This window comes from Garra rufa, chromosome 4, assembly GCF_049309525.1.
Source record: "Garra rufa chromosome 4, GarRuf1.0, whole genome shotgun sequence".
In the NCBI taxonomy this organism is placed as follows: Eukaryota; Metazoa; Chordata; class Actinopteri; order Cypriniformes; family Cyprinidae; genus Garra; species Garra rufa.
The window spans coordinates 41,156,560-41,164,469 of NC_133364.1; the positions used below are offsets into that span (position 1 = coordinate 41,156,560).

General features: G+C 38.9%; 1 long non-coding RNA gene across 1 annotated transcript; it reads right to left on the bottom strand.

The window, feature by feature from the left end:
- Positions 1 to 5,634: 5,634 nt before the first annotated feature.
- On the bottom strand, positions 5,635 to 7,608 carry LOC141334041 (uncharacterized). The gene is made up of 4 exons (XR_012355459.1): positions 6,602 to 7,608; positions 6,411 to 6,516; positions 6,268 to 6,312; positions 5,635 to 5,898 (listed from the first exon to the last, which is right to left on the bottom strand). It is a non-coding gene; the product is annotated as an uncharacterized lncRNA (long non-coding RNA).
- Positions 7,609 to 7,910: the final 302 nt, after the last annotated feature.

The window sequence follows — 7,910 nt, forward strand, 5'->3', positions numbered from 1 at the left end:
CAGGATCAAAGGCCAGGATTCAGAAACACAGAAATACACACAAGACAAAAGACAATGCAACCATGAAGCAGGAGTGAAAGGTGAGAGTTTTTAAAGACCAGATGATAGTGAACAGATGTGAGTGAATCAGTGTTAATGACAAAGACAGGTGAATGCAATCAGAAAGTGCAGTGTGAACAGCGACCTCAGGAGGCTGAGGGGAGACCCACAGCCCCGATCATGACACCCGGTAAACGCTGGACTATGGTGGCTGGAGTCTCTATTTTCACGTTCCGTACAATAGAATCGCCAATTACTAGAGCACTTTCAACAGGTTTCTCAGTGGGTGCTTCACTGAGTGGGGAGAACCTGTTTGATGTTCTGATCGGAACGGAAGAGCGGTGTTTTGACCCGCGACTATGCCGTCTCACAGTCACCCAGTTGCCCTGCTGCACGGGCGTTGTTACCGGAACCGAACAATTTGCATGACTCCCTGAGCTAGTCGCATCCAAAACCGTATCTAAGGCCCTCACATTCTTACTATCCTCTATTAAAGTTTGGATGCGTGATTCTAGTTCTGAAATCTTCTCTGTCAGCCTGACTATATTCCTGCATTTATCAAATGTATAAGGCTCACTGCTGACAGAGATAGATAAGCTATACATGTGGCAAGCAGTGCAGACTACAATTGTAGGAGAAGAAGCCATTACTCACCGTGATTGTGGAATGTTTCCAACTTAACAACTGTTGTTGTTCGAATTCCTGAAAAAACAGAACGGAACTGGCTAAAGGAATACTAACGATATTAAACACGAGAGAAAAAACGTGAATGGAACGCAGATGACAAGCTAACCGGCTAACGTAATGCTAAAGATAGTAAACAAGAGTTAAAAGCATGAATGGAGTGCGAGTAAAAAGTTAACTGGCTGATGATGATAATGATAATGAGGCAGCATTGTCAAGTTTGCATTGCTGGAACTGATGTTGCGTGCACATGGGAGGATTCCATGTATCAGCAGAAAGATGTGATATCTATCCATTAGCGAGACATCATTCAAAACGGTCTGTTTTAATTTGTGCACCTTCAAAATAGCAGTAAAATGCTGTGCTTTTGTAAAATAAAGAAATCAAACAAAATGCTCTTGTCATCTCAGTCTCAGTGAACCTCCTCCTAAAATGAAGAAAAACTCAGCGATACTGCGTACTCTTCACACAGACAGAATAAATATATTTACAGAGACCTTGAAGTGGCAACATTTTGCTTATTTCACATTAAGCATTAAGTCACTTTGGAACATAAATCACGTTTCAGAAGATAAAAGAAAAAACATGAGTTGTAGTCCCGATAATATGGTATACCAAATGATTTTGCTTACCCCCTTGCTTTGCGTCATGGACCCCAGTTTGAGAAGCCCTGCTCTAAATATTCCTCTACCATCCAGGTCCTCCAGAGCTGCTGCCTCCCTAGCAGCCTTTTTATTTGTCCCACTCTCGTCTTGAGGAACCTCACTGTGATTCTGAGGGAGAAGGAGAATGACGTGAGTCCCTGCAGATGCTCCAGATTTATTGAAGATTCATCAGTGTCTGTATCTGATGGGGTTTTTGTTGCTGACATTTAGGAACAGGAACAGCTTTCAGACACTCAACCATATTTGACTCTTTTCCAATTCTAAGTCCATTCGAATCATGAGTTGGTGCATTCTGATTGGCTGTCATTAGGTGCGCTTCTATTACAGATTTGCTTAAAACTTTGGTGCTATTTATAAATGTCGATTAAAACGTATTGTGAAATGATGGTGTTTCCATTAACAACGTTATGCAACTAAAACTTATTTTTTTCCCTCTTGCAGCAAGTCATGGCAACAGATTTTTGTGGAATTTAAGCTATTGCCTGAAAAATCACCTCATGTAAGGATAAAAATAGTTTTTTGCAATATATGGGTGTTTTTGCGCAATTGACGCATTTCCATTAGCCATATTTTTAATTCACAATCTCATTTTGCACAATTTAAAGGGTAATGGAAATGCAGCTACAGTTTTTATCATTCATCAGTTTAAAAAGAAAATGTGAAAGTGATTTCAACTACTGTATATTGTGAATCACATCTAGAGCCGATTCCTCTCTATACACAACATACACCAGCTGTGTAGGGCCCTTGTAACACCAGAGCGCCCCCTTGGTCTCAAAGATGCATTAATTTAGATTTTGTTCTGGAATTTGGCCAGCGGTTATGAATGTTCCTGTCTTTTAATGCGATGCGCTGTTGCCCTTTCTATGTTAAAATCAATCAAATCATGTAATTCGAATGTTGTACAGTCTCTTCGAGACTTAAAAAAACTAGTTTAAAAAGCACCGTCCTTTGGAATAAACACTGCTTTCAAACGCTTTCCATGAGCGTGATTCGAGACTGTTCACACCCTAAACCCGATCACTCATAAATACAGTGTCTTTTCACAACTAGCTAGATATTCTAACAGCTAGTTAATTTTTCTGTTGAAAAATACGTTTAATTCATTCCTTTGAAAGAGTTTGGGATTGACAGCAGAGTAGAGAAAGCAAAAAGAGCATGGAAAAGTTGAGAAATGCTGGAGCGGAAAATGAGGTTGATGAGGTTTATTAATAATGTGACTCTGATCAACATGTGGCCCAAATCCTGTTTTACAGCAGATTGATTTTGTGTTCTTATGATTGGTTTGTTGGCTCTTCAGTAGATATAACAATGGACACTTTCCAAATGCAGATTCATGAAACTTCAGACATTTACCAATTTATACTTTCCTCGTTTCAAACTCGCCAAGTCACATGATTCCAGCAAACGAGGCTTCGTTACGTCACATTGTTTCCAACCTTTACTTTACATTTCAGAATGAAAAATGTTGATCTGCTGAAACATGAACAAGTGTCTGATGATTTAAACTGATGTTTTTAATTGATTTAATGAATTTAATACTTTCCCCCCAGTTTCACAGATAAAGCTTAAGCCTAGTCCTAGACTAAAATGTAAGTCTAAGCTGTTTCAACTGAAATAAAATTGCACTGATTGATCTTAAAATATATCAGTGCTTTTGTTTTGTCTCAAGATGTACGCTAGTATTGTTTTTTTCTAAGCATGTTTATAAAAATTACTTAAATATCCTAATTGAACTATGGCCTAATTCTGGCGTAGTCTAAGCCCTGTCTGTGAAACCAGGGGCCTCATGTACAAAGACTTGCGTTGAATTAATACTAAAACATTGCGTACGAACAAAGCTGTAAATGTGCGTACGCAGTAAAAAAATCAGATGTATGAAACAATGCGTACGCTGAATTCCACGCATAATCTCTTTGTACATCCGAATTAACGTGAAATTGAGCGCACATGCACGAGCGCAAAACCCCTCCCTGCCTCCTCCCCCGTATAAATATGGTAATGACTCCACTTTGGCAAAACCAAACGAAAAAGCAAGCAAGAGAAACTTCACAGAATGTGAATTGAAGGTGCTCCTATCGGAGGTAGACCGGAGAAAAACTGTTATTTGCAAGTTTGTTAAAAAAAAAAAAAAAAATAGAGTGTGAGAGTTTAGCTGACGCGGTTAACGCAGTGGGGTCTGAACATCGCACTGTGAACGAATTAAAAAAGAAATGGTCCGATCGATGTAAATATGCAGGTACGAGGATAACAGCGGCGACTTACGTTTCAGCACATCAGTCAGTCATAGAGCGGAAGCAGATGAACGTCTTTGTCTTGTAATGCATCACCACACGGTGTGATGCTGACATAATGTGATTTAGTTTGACACAAAGCAACTGAGTGATCCTTGTCAGCTAGGTAAAATATATTATAAGAAATTTCTATTTTGATTTTATGGCTATCTGCTGAATTTGCTGATGCTTGTAAATTACATGATGTAATTTATAAACATTTCATCATATTATATAGCCTATATAGCCATCGAGAGGGACATCCCAGTGGATCACAGTGTTGTTTTAATTAGTTTACATAAGATATATATATATATATATATATATATATATATATGTATGCATAAGATATATAAGATACCCTATATGTATCTGTATAAAAGTTATTAATACTAATTAAATATAATATAAGAATATTATTTTGTGTTATTTTTTTGGTGGTGGAGGGGTTGGAAGGGGTGGGGGGTTCCCTTTTTTCAGTTTCAGCACATGCCCGTCTGTGCACGGCCCTGCCCTTCGGATTCGGCCATTGACAATGTCCTCTAACAAGGCCGCCATTGCCATAGACTAAGGGTTGTATACATTTGCAAATGCTTTTATATGTTCTAAATCACATAATTGGTAGAAAAATATTGTGTCAATTAACCCATTTTATCAATAAATAAATTAATAGCAATGTTTTTCACATGAGTTGGTGCGATACTTTGTAGTGTGCAATTTAACACAATTGCCTCTATGGGTCACCAAGGGAAATAAAACAAATACGCACAAGAAATACACGTACGCCAGACATGAAGTTGGCGCAGATCAACGCACATTCTCACGTTCATTTCATCGTTAGTAAATCCAAACGTGAGCGTGAAATCTGGCGTACGCAAAGTTTTTGTGCGTACGCAGCGTTGATACATGAGGCCCCAGGCCTTTGTGTATAATAGAAAAAAAACAAGACTGGTATTTAGTTGTTTTTAACTGACCAGCACTACAACAAGAAACACATTTTATCGCTTTCATATTTATTATTTTTATTTGTAATTTTTTATTTATTCATTATTCAAAATATATAATGAACATGTTGATTTGTGTTGTTACTTATATTTATATATGTGATTTAATTTTTACTGCATCGCCGGCAATTCCAAACACTGATTTATTTGCTTTCAGTTGATTGAAGGTTTTGGAAGAGGACACTAAGTGAAGTGCTAGTCAATGAGTTGAACTTAACGAGGTTTAATTAGTGTCGGCAGGTGTTTGACATCAATGAGAGACGTTAGAAAAGCTCCATTTGTTTCTGACTGGAAGAGAAATGAGTCTGAGAGTGTGATGAGGAATGAGAGTCAATATTGAGTTAATGTTTGTTTGAAGAAAGACAAGATGAATGAAAGAAAAGAGTCAAAAAGATGTTCTTCTTTTGAGGGCTCGAGTTTGTTTCTTTTGTAGATTCAGTAGAGATGTGTCTCTTGATGTTTGGATAAAGTTCAGAATTTCATCACACTCATTTTCCAACAGAAGAGACTCCAGCGTGACTGTGGTTAACACTGATTCGGATCATTGAGCAGCTCTCCTCACATTTCAGCATTTCACAATCATTACTGCTCAATTGGGCCTTTATTTAAAACACTGGTGATCTTACAATTAAGGTTTCCCTGTGCTCTTGAAACCATATCAAGGAAAGCTGGTCTGTGTTGTTGTTTTAAAGCACCTAATGGCAGAAAAAAAGTTTAACAGACTTAAGATAAATGCCATATAGGAGCAACCAGTGGGTTCAAAAGTTCATAGAAAGCGCAAAAACTTCTTGAAGTTTCACAAGATTGTGGTCAGAATATCTGTTCACAGTTAATCTTTGAAGACCACAAGCATAAAAGGACCTAAAAGACACAAATGAGACTAATCTGAGGCTAGTTTAGACTTCATGTAGGACTACAGAACTACTCAGTCAAACAAGACTAAAACTGAAAAAACACCAGAACCAGGCGGACCTAAGAAAACAAGTTTATTAAATTAAAAGCATTCACATTCAATGGGATTGGACATTGTTGCTGATGTTCCCGCGGGTCTTTGGTCTTCTTAGGCAGTAGCTTCACCGGCTGAAATCAAGACTCGCTCAAGACCGCGTTCAGCTCTTCATCTCATTTTCTCTTTAAGTTGGTTTCAGTTCTTTCTGCTGGGTAGAATTGAAGTTTCTTGGTTCCCAGACGACTCCATAATCAGTTTTTACTCAGCAGCTGCTTTATTTCTGTCTTGAGAGAAAATAAAATCAAAGGGTACGTTAGCACTCATGACTTACCACTACACCGATTGTGAAATGACCTTTAAAGCACCAAATGACCCAGTAGAAAACCATACAATAGTTTCTTTCAGCACGTTAAGTATTTAAACAAAAATAAGAATAAGATGATGTGTTAATGGGGAAAGGAATGGAGTTTTAGTGTGAAATGTTTCTGACAGCAGATTCATCTCTGGAACAGTGATCTCCTCCTCATGATCTCTGTGTAAAAACCCCATCCTCTGATCACAGATGATAGTTCTGATGTTCTCTGTCTTAAAAAAAAAAAAAAAAAAAAAGTTGAAAACTTGAAAGTTGTTCCAACAGTATCAGTCAGTCTCACCTTTGTGGTGGAACTAATTAGATCAAAAATATTGCTTCATGGCTTCTGAAACACACAATGATGATGACTGTCATTATTTCAGCCCATCAGTTGCCAGCATACACTGCAATAAGATACTATAAATACCAGTAAAAATACATCACCTCTCTTGTTGCCACAAAAACGCTCCAGAGCACTCAGAGCTTCATCCATTAGACCGCATGCAGGTTTGTTGGCTCCAACTGAGGATTCTTCTGCAAGAGCGATGACCTAAACACAAATCAAACACACCAGTATTAAAGTTGTTAGGAAGAATATCAGTCTGATGTAAGAACGTACTTTGTGTGAGACCAACCTGAGGAAGCAGAGCTTGAATAAACCCCTCAACATCCTCGGCCATTGCTCTCACAATATACACCAAACTCTGAAGAATGGGCTGACAAACAGCACAAGATTATTAGCACCGGTATTATTTTTCCAGGACACATTGTGTGTGTAAATACTTAGATTCCAGCTGGTTTGTTACGGCTCTTACTGGTTTTGCCAGTAATGCTGCAGTCTTTAATCCATCCAGCAGCATTTGTTTCAGAGTAGAAACATCGGCTGAAACAAATCCTGCTGGATGGATGGCGCACAACGCTTCCAGCATCTTGTATGTTTTCCTCTGCAGGTCTGTGTCCTTGCTCTACAATCACAACATTACATGAAGGACTCACAACAACACAAGACACAACAGGGCTTACAAATGTTAAGAGGGCGATTCTCACCTTTACAAACTTTTGAATTAAACAAAAGATTTGGGCCCCTAATTGGTCCCCCGCATAAGGAATTAAACAAATAGCCATTTCCATCACTGCAAGTCTACAAAAAAAGTACAAAATATATGTAGGAGTCAGTGTCCAGATGTGAAGCTCAATGAGCATCTCAAAGATCTTTTGAACAGAACTTTGGCCTACTCTTCCGGATTTGCTACTGTTCGGACGCTTTTGCTTACTGCTCCGCGCTTTGCTCCCTGCTTTTGAACTTTTCTCAGATTTTCCTAATATTTAACTTCAGCAGATCAGCACAGTGCTCAGACAACATTTTTGATACAAACCTCACGAAAAAAGGAGACATTTTGCCTGTTGTGCAGCAAAAAAGTTGTGCAGCATACAGCCGGTGAGTCCTGTGAATCTAGTCAATATCGACAGTTTAGAAATGTAGAGGAACAAGCCAAAACTGATCGACACACAAATCGATGGCAAAAACAGGGAGCGAGACCCAAAGGCATTCGAGACATCAGACTATCAAGAGTATCTCGTATTGCTGCGGTATCATCCTCTACCCCAGATATGGCTACGACAAGGCTTGCAAAAACTGTTGTTTTACCACCCCCTATACAGCTAGAAAACAGATTTGAAGCATTAATGAATGTGGGTGAGGAATCCCCAAATGTGACTGAACATGGATCGTATCAGCCAACTCCTAACATTGCTATAAACAGGCGCGCAAGGTCGAGCAGACAGCGGCACTCAGCTCAGAGCGCAGGCGAGCTCAGGACTCTGATAGTGGGGGACTCCATTATCAGAAATATCAGTAGCAGAGCTACATGCTGCTGTCCTCAAGCAACCGTCTCTGATGTGAACAAGGAACTTCAGAACATTCTAATGAAGCACAAGACTGCA